This window comes from Felis catus, chromosome C1 (genome assembly GCF_018350175.1).
Source record: "Felis catus isolate Fca126 chromosome C1, F.catus_Fca126_mat1.0, whole genome shotgun sequence".
NCBI classification, from domain to species: domain Eukaryota; kingdom Metazoa; phylum Chordata; class Mammalia; order Carnivora; family Felidae; genus Felis; species Felis catus.
Window position 1 is genome coordinate 37,982,046 of NC_058375.1, and position 12,337 is coordinate 37,994,382.

Consider the following 12,337-nt stretch of genomic DNA (forward strand, 5'->3'; position numbering starts at 1 on the left):
TTGGGCAATTACCAGCCTCGCTGAGCTGACTTTCCTGGTTGTTGTCTTTTCAGGAAAGCCCGGCTCCCATGCACCCTTCCCCAGGCTGGTGTAGGCTCCCTTTGTGGCCCTGCTCCTCCCACATTTTGCCCTTATGCCCGCATTTTAACTGCCTGATAGCCTGTTGATAGCCGACTGTCAGCCCCTCGAGGGGAGCACCCTTCTTTAATTTGTCACTGCATACGCTATGCACAGAAGCCACCGAATACCTAGTTGTTGAATAAATGGGCCATTGCTACCTTCCAGGGTTGTTCCAGGGACGAGAGGAGAAAAAACGAGAAAGTCCCCTTGTCCACAGTGGGACAGGGCAGAGGCTCGGCAGGCTGTGAACTGCCTGGATTCATCAGAAGGGGGAACTCTTGGATTCTGTGAGGGCCGCCTCAGGATCCCGGCTTTGGTGAGGAGTTCCTGAAAGTGATTGTGGGGAGACAATGACCCTCCAGGCATGGCACTGCCTTCACAGTCGAGGACAGGTCTCTCCTACCCCAGCCATCCCAAATAGCGCACTGCGGATCCACTCTCCGAGAATTAATTATGCTCTCCCTTGAGCCTGCTTGTATTCTTAGCCTATGTTCATTAATTCACTCACTCGCTCATATTTTTTCTTCTCTTCAAAAATTCAAATAATATGGGGCAACTGGGTGGCTCAGTCGGTTAAGTGTCCGACTTCGGCTCAGGTCATGATCTCACGGTTCACGAGTTTGAGCCCCGCATCGGGGTCTCTGCTGTCAGCGCAGAGCCTGCTTGAGATTCTCTGTCCCCCTCTCTCTTTGCCCCTCTTCTGCTCATTCTCTCTCTCTCAAAATAAATAAACATTTATAAATAAATAAAAATTTACCTTTAAAAATAATAATTCAAATACTATTCGGAGTCCTCAGTATATGTGGCATGTTTCATACGCCAGGGATGCAGCAAGAAGCAGTGTGGGGTGAGGGTATTGTGGACACACACAGCAAGAACACTAGAGATTCTAGAAGTGAGAGCCAAACCGCTGGCTTCACTCCCTGGCTCTGACACTTCATACTGTGATCTTGGGCAAGTTACTTAACTTCTCTGTGCCTTCCATACCTGTGTCATGGAGACAGAATGGTTCATACCTCACTGGGCTTAAGGGGATGAAACGAATCAGTCATATAAAGTGCTTGAAACAGTGCCTGCCTCCCAGTACACGCTCAGCAAGTGCTGGCCATTCTCCTAGCAGGGAACGTGACACGTTTTCTGTCCTCACGGTGTTTCGGTTCCAGGGCAGACAGACAACAAGCACATCGACCCCGAGCTACATGATACCCGGTAGCAACAAGTGCCACCAAGAATAGGGCGGGACACGGGAAGAGAAGAGGGTGACCAGTGCGTGCTCCTGGAGACATGGTGGTCAGGAAAGCTGTCTGAGAACAAGGCTTCTGGGCAGAGGCCGGGTGCCCAGGCCCCGTGAGCCCAGGCCCCGTGAGCCCATCCACAGGGGGGAAGCAAGCCTTTCTTTCATCTCACCTACCTTCCCTTTCTCCAACTGCGCACAGCACTGGTGTGGACGGGTGGGATATCGAAACGCCTGTCACTCAGCCCACCTTGTCCTCCCCCGTTGCTATCTGTGGCTCCCACCCCTGCCTTTCATCCTCCCCAAGCCTGGGGAGGTCTTGTGTTGGTTGTGGCGCCGCAGAGTGGTGGAGGGCCGGGAGCCTGGGCCCTTGGGCTTCTGCTCGGCCTTATTTTTCCCATCTGTGAGCCGAGGGGGCTGCGTCCTGGCAGCGTGAGGACGCGTGGGTCTGTGATCTCCGGGGTGGTCCTGGCAGCAGGCACAGAATGACTCTGGAGCACAATTAGTGGATTCCATGAAGAGCATGTCACTCGCAGTTGTCCATCCACACAGTCCCTGGCACGGGATGAAGCCACATCACCTGGCAAACTTCACACGCGGGGGAAAGGCTCTGGGGACACACGGCACCAGGAAAAGCCTCAAGGTCAAAGAACTTGGGGGACAGGCTGGCTGGTGGCTTATGGTGTTGCTACAGGTATTTTCCGAGCATCTGACCGGTGTCTAAGAATGCCAGGGGGGTCTCTGAGGGCATCTCTGTCACGTCTCCGGCAGGGGAGGCAGAACTCTGGGGTCTTGACCTGGAATCCCAGCTCCACCATACATTCAGTGTGAATCACTGGGAGCCACTTCTCCTTTTTTGGGCCTCAGTGTGCCCATCTGAAAAATGGGAGCAATGATCCCTGCTCGTCCTGCCTGAGGGAGTGGAGGGCTAGCCAACAGCAACGATGATAAGAGTGACATTGCCCATTCACATCTGCCACAAGCGTGACAGCCCATGTACACTTCAAAGGCCACGTGGACCAGATGCATATTACTGCATAAAATGACCCTGGGGTCAGAGGGCCCAGTTCCAGATCCAGCCCTCCCATCTGCTAGCTGCGTGTTCCTGCCTGGGTCACATCTTATCTCTGAGTCTGAAGTTTAGCATCTGTAGTGCAGGCTCTTGGGGCTGCTGTAAACATGAACTGAAATGCGTGGGAAGAGCTTCTTCATGAGCTACAAAGAGCCTCGTGCGTGTTAGCAGCTATTATTATTGTAGCAGTAGATCATTTGACATAATTGACAACAGCGGGGGAAAAGGGCTGCTCCATTTGTCATGGGATGCTGGGACCCCGGGGCTCTCCCCACACAGCCCAATGCCTGTGGGATGTGGGAAATTCTCTCATCTGGGAATGAGGCTCAGGGGGTGGGGCACCGGGAATATTTGAAGTGCTGTGTCATGCTGGCTTTGCATGAGACATGTGACCAGGGAGCACCATGGGCAGAAGAAGGAGCACCGAGGCATGCCGGCTGTAGACACAGGCAAGCAGCTCCTCCAGGAGGGGCATGTGGGATGCGATGAACTAGAAAAAGGAGCATGTCTTTCTAGTTGCTCAGCCAATTCTTCCTGGGACCTGCTACAGGGAGACCGTGTGAGTGATGCAGAGGGAGGTCTAGTCTGCCTTTTTTGGGGCGCCCCCCAAACAGACCCTGAGGGAAGGACTCAAGCAGCTACTCTGGGATGTGATCCCAGGAAGGTGGCAGAAAAGTGAAGAATTGAGACAGGGGAAGGGAAGAGCCAATAGAGGGTCTGTTCTGAACAGATATCTTAAAGCACATCCTAAAGGGGCTGACAGATTCTGCAAGAGCCCTCAGGACAAAATCAGCTGGGGTAGCTCCCGCCCCACCCCAAGGCTGTAGATTTGACACTCTCCACGGAATTCCCAGGAGAGGAACACTGGAGTTTCAGAGGACCCTCCTCATCGCAGCTAGAGCCCCACTCCCAGGCACAGAGGACGAGCTCAGGGAGAGCGGATGGTCTCACGCGGTCCACTCACCCCGCCCCCAGCTTGGAGGCCCAGCCCAACACCCGCTTCTCACTGAAGTTCCCATAAAGCACAGACTGTATCTGGTCGCCCTGTGTGAGCGCTGCAGCGGGCTGTGGATTGCTCTGTCGAGCAGGAGGAAGCATGCACATTTCCAAGTTCAACAACCCTGCTGCCTGGCAGTGGGTGCCCTGGGACTGCCCGGCCCTGGATCCCACTGCCCCTTCCCACCACAGTCAGAGAAAGGCTCCTTGTTGAGCAGAGGAGCTGGTACGGCTGCCTCCATGTCTCGCTCCCTCAAGGACCAGGTGTTTTGCTCGGCAGCAAACCAGAGGTGTCCTGGCACCAATCTTGTTCAGGCTTTGTCACCCCGTCCATCACCCTGGCTTGGCTGCGGGGCCCACAGTGGCAGGAGACGGCATTCACTCCTCATTTATTTTCAGCATTCCTCTTCGGGGAGGCCGAAGTAAAAGTCCCTTGGCATGACGGTAGGCCTGGGGTCATCCTCTCTCCTGATGGGGACCCAGAGGGCAGAGACTTCCTCAGGGCCCACAGCTGAGGAGGGGGCGGCAGGGACGCAGCTGGAAAAGAACCCATGCTCCCCCACCTTCCGGCCCTGCCTCATGGTACCCGTGTTTGCCTTCCTCTCGGGCCTGCCCACGTTCCCCGTCACGGGGACAGGCCCCACCAGTGGAGAGGGAAAAGCTACCTGGCACTTCGGCCCCAGGCATCAGGACTCACTCCAGCAACGGCCGTTGGAGCACAGCACCCAGCACAAGGCCGCAGAGGCACACATCGTGATCTCCAGTCCCAAACCGCAGGCTGTCCCTGCATCTGTCAAGTGCGACCTCTCTCGGGCCACCGCCAGCCCCACTAAACAAGCCATCTTTATGAAATAAAATGACTGCTCTTAATATATGAAAATAACACCTCCCCAGGAAGGACCTTGTGTCAGGGCTGCCGCACAAAGGGACATTCACAGGCTGGCAGAGGGAAGCCGGTGGAGGCTTGGCCTAGGGCCCAGAGGAGAGAGAAGATGGGGAGCCCGGGGGCTCTGGGGTTACAGGCAGGAGGGCGGGTTAAGGGGAGGCAGCGTGGGCTGTGAAGCTCAAGGCTAATAAGGAAATGCTGGGCTCAAGCAGGCAGGATAGCCCACGCCAGCTGATGGAGCAGGCCAGGCCTCCCTCTGGCTGGGGCTATTTCTCACCTGCTCCCTAACGACATGGTTTACACTGCCTAAACCCCTCCTGGAATGCAACAGGGACCCTGGCAGGGAGATGGGAGTGGCAGAAGTCTCAGACACCACGGTCTGCTTCCCAAAGATGCTTCAGCAAGAGTGGGCACCGAGGCCCAGACCGGGGTCCACAGGGATCAGGTGGGCTTGGGCAGCCCAAGCTGGCCACCTGTCTGCGTCCTGTGTGCAGGCTGGGCTTGCCACCTCCGAGGTGCCGTCCCCCTCAGCCTGGACAATGTGGTTCTAGATTCACATCGACCTGGGTTCTGAGCCTGGAGCCCAGTGCTGCCTCTTCTTAGGCAAGAAATTCCACTCTCGTTGGCATCAGTTTCCCTGTCTGAAAAGTGGGGATCGAGGAGATGAATTCAAAAGATGTGTCGTGATGGTTAAACAAGAGAGTGCCAGTAAAAGTAGTGCATGCAGTAGGCATTCAGGCTGGTTTCTTACGTGCCCCCCGCGTGTCAGGATTTTCAAATAAGCTGAAATAGCGAACTCAGCTCCCTCCCAGAGCTCTCAGCCTGGAGCTAGTTACAAAGGCTGAAAAGAACATTTAAAAGATATATAAAATATAAACATAAGTAAATATTTTATATATACACATATATAAAACCACTACAGACAGAGGAGGAAGGCACTAAGTCAAGTTCCTCAGGCATCAGGGAAGGTATCATATATTAATTCAAGAAATATATACTGAACCCCTACTATGTGCTGAACACTGTTCTAGGTATTGGGATAGTCAGCACACAATAGACCAAAATCCCTGCTCTCCTCGATCTTACAGTCTATCGTGTGTCTGGGGGGGGGAGACAGACAGTAAACAAGAGACATAAAGTCAATCGTGTACCCTGTTTGGGTGGTGCGGGTGGGGAGGTACCATGCAAAAAGGGAAAGATGGGGCAGGACAGGGGACTGGAGCACTAGGGATGCAATTTAAATATAGTGCTCGTCGAGGTGACGTTTGAGAGACGAGGCCATGCCCCTTTTTGAGGGTAATGTGTTCTAGGCCTAGGGAACAGCCAGAGCAAGGCAAGGCCCTAAGGCAAGACAGTGCAAGGAAGCCAGGGCGGTGGAGGGTAGGGTGGGGGGTAGGGGATGATCAGAGAGACAGAGAGAGCTGGGGCAGCTCAGCATTTTGAGCTTGTAGGCCACTGTACAGCTATTTCTTAAACTGTCAAAGGGCAGTAATCTGCAGCATGGCCCTTGATGGATGAGGAAGTGTTCACCGAGCCAGGAAGCCAGGAGGCTCGGAGGTGTGTCCAGAGAATAGACTCTCCCACAGGTGGAAGTCCCCCAGAGAGAGGCTGTCAAGACAGAAGGTTGGCTTTCTTTTTAAGTTTATTCATTTATTTTGAGAGAGAGACAGAGAGAGAGAGAGAGAGAGAGAGAGAGGGAGAGAGAATGCAAGCGTGAGTCGGGGAGGGTCAGAGAGAGAGGAAGAGAGAGAATCTCAAGCAGGCTCTGCACTGTCAGCCCAGAGCCCGACGCAGGGCTCGAACCCACTAACAGGGAGATTACGACCCGAGCCAAATTCAGACGCTTAACTGACTGAGCCACCCAGGCGCCCCTCAAGACAGAAGTTTGTGCTGTAAGTTTTGGCAAACAGCAAACTGCATCCGAGAAAGAAATAGCTCATCTCCATTTAGGCAAGGTGGGCCCACCCTATCACATCCACTGCTTTCCTTCCCACATACACTCCTGTCCTCATTTCCTTCACAGGGTTGTTGGTAAGGATTAAATAACACTTGCAAAAAGGCCTTGCAAACCACAGCATCTTATCTAATACAAGTTTTAGATGTTGATCCGATACAAGAAAAAATAACTGAAATTTACTTTTATCCTGACAGGGTTTTCCTTCAGTATCTATACTGCTCCAATTCACTGAATAATCCTAATATCATCATCCAGTCGTTAGACACATTGTACATGCTTAGGACCTTGTTGGTTGAATGAATGAATGAATGAGACAATGAGAGAAAGAAAGAATCCGTATATGAAAGCATACAGCCCCCAGCTGGGACTGGTGAGGGCTGTGGAAGAGGCAATTTGTCAGTCAGGGCTATGACAGTGCTGGAGCCCTGGGCCCTAACAGAGACTGGAAAAACAGGCACAACCTTCCGCCATCCCCATCCCTAATCCAGGCTGCTCTGGCTCTCCCTCTGATAAAAGTCACTACCCTCTCACTTAGCAGGTGCCATTAGAATGCTAATAATGTGTGATTGGACCTGATCTGAGACTCCCATCTCATTGACCCCAGCATGGCAGAGGTTTGCCCTCAGTATGGCAGGTTTGCCCGGGAGGGGTGGGGGGGGGGGGAGACAGAGAAAGAAACAGAAAGAGGAGAGACCCAAGGAGCTGAGGCCCAGCTCAGGATCAGAAGGGAGTAAGGGAGTTACGTGCAGCCCAGTCAGGGTTTGGTAGGTGCCCTCCGCCTTCAAGGAGACTTAGAAAGCCAGAAAGGACCTTGGTCCCCACTCCCTTACTGGCAGTTCTAAGGATCCAGAAAGCACTGAAGAGCCACAGGTCTTTGGTAACCTGACTTTAACCTACACGAGGCTATACAGAGTCTTGGTCTATCCCACTTTTGGTGAATACGCATGTTTTGCTGCAAAACTATTAATGTGTTTGATTATGGTGGCTGTTCCCAGTCCCAGTGGGGTGTTAAAAGATAGATGGATATGCACCATACTTTGGTCTCTAAAATCCAAAGAATACTGAATTCTGAGACAAACAGAGGGTTGGGGATCCATTCTACTCAGCTGCAGATTTCTTTAATTGCTTGTTCACTCACTCATCCATTCATTCACTCATTCACTGAGCAAGTCTTCACTGCCTTCACCACCTACATTTATCCTTTCAATATTGGAGAAGAAAGCTCTCATCATCTGCTTATTCACTGGCAAGCACCCACTTGATTGATGGGACTTGCATGATGTAACCATGCTGGATGTGAGACCCTGAGCTGGGCCCAGAGGAGCTCATCTTGCACATCTCTCTGTCGCTGAACTTCTCCCTCTGGGCTACGGTCCTCTGTTTCCGTGTGACCTCCACTCCAGGCTGGGATTCCTAGGAGCACAGGGCTGCGTCTCCTATTTGGCCCAACAGAGCTTGGCAAGCACACAAGCAAAATCAAATCGAGTGTCCTCAGGGACCTCCCACAGACATGGAGAAGGCCCAGGCCTTGCTCTCCAAAGTGCTCGGGCACACCCAGAGAAGCAAGTCCCCCAGAGTGGGACCAGCAGGACAGGAGGAACCAGCCAGTGCTTCAGGCTCAGCTCCTTCCAGTGCTTTGGTCCCCTCAACCGAGGCTGTGCCAAGGTCACCTGAACATCGCTGAGACCCACTCCATAACACAGAGTGCCGGTTACTCTGTTGTCTGGGAAAAGGAAATCTACTCCTGGCATTGTACCTAAATATCTCAGGAGTAGAGAGATACGGAATTTGTCCTTCCTAACCAAGGAAGGCTTTCTGGAGGAGGACATATTACAGCATTTCAAAGAAAGAAAGGATTTTGATAAGACTTGTGCATTTGTGCAGTGGCGGTGTGTGTGTGTGTGTGTGTGTGTGTGTGTGTGTGTGTGTGTGTATGCGCCTAGGGCGGGTGGGTACACTATTCCAGGAAGCACTTGGGAATAATCCTGAGTTCTGGTTGTGGGGCACAAGGGGGATGCGGCCCCCAGATCCTGCCTCAATGCAGGACTGCCCCAGCTGCCGGCAGTGCTGTCAGAAAGCAGGCTTTGAGGCTCGCCTCAGCCACAGGGCCGGGGTGCTCAGGTCCCGCCCTTCCTGGAACACCCCGCATCCAATGATGCATCAGGGCAGGTGCATAAAGACCTAATCAGCTATCTCAGATCCAAGCTTCCCCGTGGAAAGCGCTCAGACCTGCATCTCCTCTGCCCAGTTTGCTTCTTCTCCGACCCCCTTTCCAGACAGAGGTGTTGATCGAAAAGGCTTCCTTAATAAACACTGGGCACAAGAAACCATCTCAGGGGCTGCTTGCCAGAGATCGCAACCTGTGACACCAGAAAGCTCACAAAAGGGTGCATGAGGGGACATTAGGCTGGGGAGGCCGGCAAATGCTACCCTGCCCTTCATGTTCCAGGAGCTGGCCAGCCCATGGTGTCCCCTCCCAACAGGCTTAGGGTTCTCAGCAAAGGGCCAGCCTGCTCTCGCGGGAATTCAAGGGGCGGTGCGAGTGCTGCGCGGTGGCATGAGCTGCGCACCTGTTATTTAGAGGTCTTCGCGATGACTCTACTAGTAGATATTGTAACTACGAGATGAGCAAACTGAATACTGCAGAGGCTCAGCAGCTGCCCCAGTCACGCAGCTAGAAACTGAAAGCAAGTCTGACTGCAAAGCCTCTGAATTTCCCCGCAGGAGGCCCCACCCCTCTGCAGAGATAAAGCACGGACATCTCTAAGGTCCAACCCTGTTCTGATAACCTAGTTTCCCTCTCTCGATGCGCAGAACATGGCTAGGGTCAAGGCTGAGGCTGGGGCTGGGGTCGGGGCTCAGTGCCTGATCTGGCGCTGCGCCCAAGTGTGGGGGGTGGGCATTTGGGTTCTGTCTGAGACCATCTGACCACATTTTAGTTTCTGTAAGATTAACTAACCATGACCCCACTGGAGCCATCCTGCTCTCTCATCCCAAATACCATCTTTTAAGAGCAAAAGAAAGCAGAAAGTGGTGGGAGTGAGCACCAAAGATAAGGACACAGATTTAAGGGGTTCTATTGAACCTTTTATCCATCATCAAAACCCTCCATCATTAGGATAGCTGTGCCCGTCTGTCCCATAACATTTACAGACAATCATAAAAGGGAGGGTAATGACTGCAATTACAACTGAAGGACTGGTTTAATGAATATTAAACAGCTTTGAACATCAAAGTATTGACTGAAGTGGAAACCTAATATCTCTCCTTCCAGCCCCTTCCGCCCTGCGAAAGGGCAAGGCAGATGGCCTGGCCTTCTGTGGGGTTGTCGGGAACAATTTGCACGAGTTACCAAGGGGCACTTGGAGTAAGCCCTTCTGCCTAGAGGCCGGCCCAACAAATAAAGGGGTCTGCCATTATCTTCTCTGCAGCAGTCAACCAGCAGGGGAGGAGAGCACCCTTGTCACAGAGGAGACGTGGAGCCCAGGAGAAGCAGACAGGGGGTCCCCTCCCAGGGGAGTCTGCTCAGGTCACACTGGGTGGGGTGGGGGAGAAGATCCTGTGGCTTAGCAGGAGGGAGCAGGAGCCGTGTCTGTTCGGCCTTCTGTCATGTCCCCCAGCCCTCACGGGCCCCCTTCTGGTTCTGTCCACCTGCACATTGTCTGCCTGCAGACGGGGTGGCCACAGAACAGGCTCAATCCTCCTGCCCTCACTCATTCATTCAGGTACCTGGAAGCTGAACCACACAGCCCCTGTGCTCAGACAGTTTACAGTCTAATGGTGGAGACAGAGATACAAACAGATAGTTGGATGCAGAGGGATAACAACGGAGGCAGACCCACAGGGAAGAGAGGGAAGCATGGTTCAGGCCAGGGAAGAGCACAGTGAACAGAGCAGGTCTGGGCCCTCAAGGAATTCAGGGTCTAGTTAACGAGGTGGACATATCTGCAGTCTGTGGGACTCGTGTCTGGTGAAACCCAGAAGGCTTCTTGACCAATCGGGGAAGACTTCATTGAGGAGGTGACCCTGGAGGGGAGCACAGAAGAGGGAGAAACTGATCTCTGGGCCAAGGAGGCATTGGGCACCCCAGGAACAGGCAGCTATCTGCCATGCTCAGCCCCCTCATCCTGCTCACCTCCACCACTCCCACTGCTCCAACACACCCTTCATTTGGCCCGTTCCCCACGGTTGCCCCGGCATCTGTTATTCATGAACTGCCAGACGACTTCAACCAAGCCTCCACAAGCTGCATCCTCCTGCGTTGGCCCTGCCCAGACTTTACTGAGAATTTACTGCCAGGGGTGGGGTGGCGGGCAAGTGCTGTGCTTGCTGCTTTCTCACAGGACCCTCTTACTCTCGTAGCCTTGACATTCCTGGGGAAGCTTCTGATCCCCTCCAGAGGCCAGGTTCTCAGTATACACCTCTCTTGTGACCAGGGATAAGGGGCACAGCATAAGCGTTCATAAAGTGGCTGGGGAGTAAATGAGCAGCCTCCGTGTTTGAATAGATGGAGGTTCTGGGAAGAGCTGACACCCTCCCTCCCACAGGAAGGGGACCCAGAGTCCTTCACACATCACTCAAGGTCCTTTGCAGTCTGACCCCAGTGACCCTGCAGGCTCTCCCCCAATGATTCCCAGCCACTCTATACTTTAGGTCAGCGCTGGACAATCCAACTTCCTGGGATGATGGAAATTCTATAATACAGCTGTGTCACCAGCCACATGTGGCTGTTAAGCACTTGAAATGTGGCTAGTGTGACTGAGGAACTGAATTTTAATTCTATCTAATTTTAACCAATTAAATTTTAACCAATTAAAATGTAACCAATTTAAATTTAAATAGCTACATGTGGCTAGCGGCTACCAGGCTGGAAGGCACAGATCTAGTCACAAATTCCTCATGGTCTCTCACACGCCAGACTTTTTTCACACGTCTCTGGGCCTTGGTACACATCATTCCCTCCGCTTAAAATGTCATTTCCCTCCTCTCTGGCTGGTTTCACCACACAGCTTGAGATCACCTCCTCTGAGGAGGCTTCCCCAGGCTGAGTGGGATGCCCCTCCTATTTCCACAGCCCCCGGGCCTCCTCTAGGCCAGCAGCCACTGTAGTGCTGCCTACTTGTCCATCTCAGCTTCCAGTCCTGTGATGTCTGTTGGGGGGTACACTCTGAAGGTGTGCATCAACTCACCTGGGGGCTCTGCACATCTACACCTGGGGCCTCTACAAATCCCCACCCCTGGGGCCTCTGCACTTCCCTACCCCTGGGGTCTCTGCACACCCCACACCCGGGGCTTCTGCACATATGCCCCCAGGGCCCTGCACACTCCCTACGTCTTGTCCTTCCCCAGAGATCCAGCTGTGCCTCTCCTCCTCCCCAGCTGAGCCCAAAGTCCTTTCAGACTCGGCTGTGAACCACGGTGCAAGAAAAAGGGCTAGGAATCATTTCTCAGAGCAGAAATGAGAAATGAGAAGTTCCTTGGCAGAAAAGAACTATGTCTGCCTCACCTCTGCGTCCCCAGTGCCCAATATTAGAGCCAGGCATGGAAATGGGGTGAGGAGTCTATGCGGAGGGAGCCAGGGAGAGACTGAGAACTGCCTGGGGTGGAGTCAGGACCAGAGAACCCAAGAAAATAATTAGAAGCTGAAACTCCACCTCCACGGGGCAGTTGGAGTCTGGGAGGGGGAGAGGGTGTCTGAAGCTGGTCTAAAGGCAGGTGGGGGGGCTCCCTCCCCAAATCCCCCAGGGTCGCACATGCCTCCCATTACCATAAATGAGAATGGCTGTTAAATCCTGCATTAGGCTAAACACTTAACACCCAGTAAATATTTATTGATCACATGCACCCCTGATTAACCCCTGCTGTGCCAGAGGCTGCACCAGGCCGGGCTAGAGGATCTGTCTGCCTCCTTGAGTTAGTGGCTTTCCCTTACCCGCACTCACCGAGCATGCCCTCTGGGCCTCACTCAGAGCTCCTTCAAAAGTTCACTCTGGGGGGAGGAGACATGGATACTTTCCCCCAAAACCTAACTTGAGCATAAAATAGCACGAGGCATGCAGAAGAAGCCGTAAC

The 12,337-nt window shown here is 53.2% G+C and overlaps 1 protein-coding gene across 3 annotated transcripts in view; it reads right to left on the reverse strand.

Annotated features, from left to right (window-relative positions):
• TRABD2B (TraB domain containing 2B) overlaps nucleotides 1–12,337 on the reverse strand; it is a 218,284-nt gene that overhangs the window by 122,428 nt on the left and 83,519 nt on the right. The gene's annotated exons all lie outside the window — the stretch shown is intronic.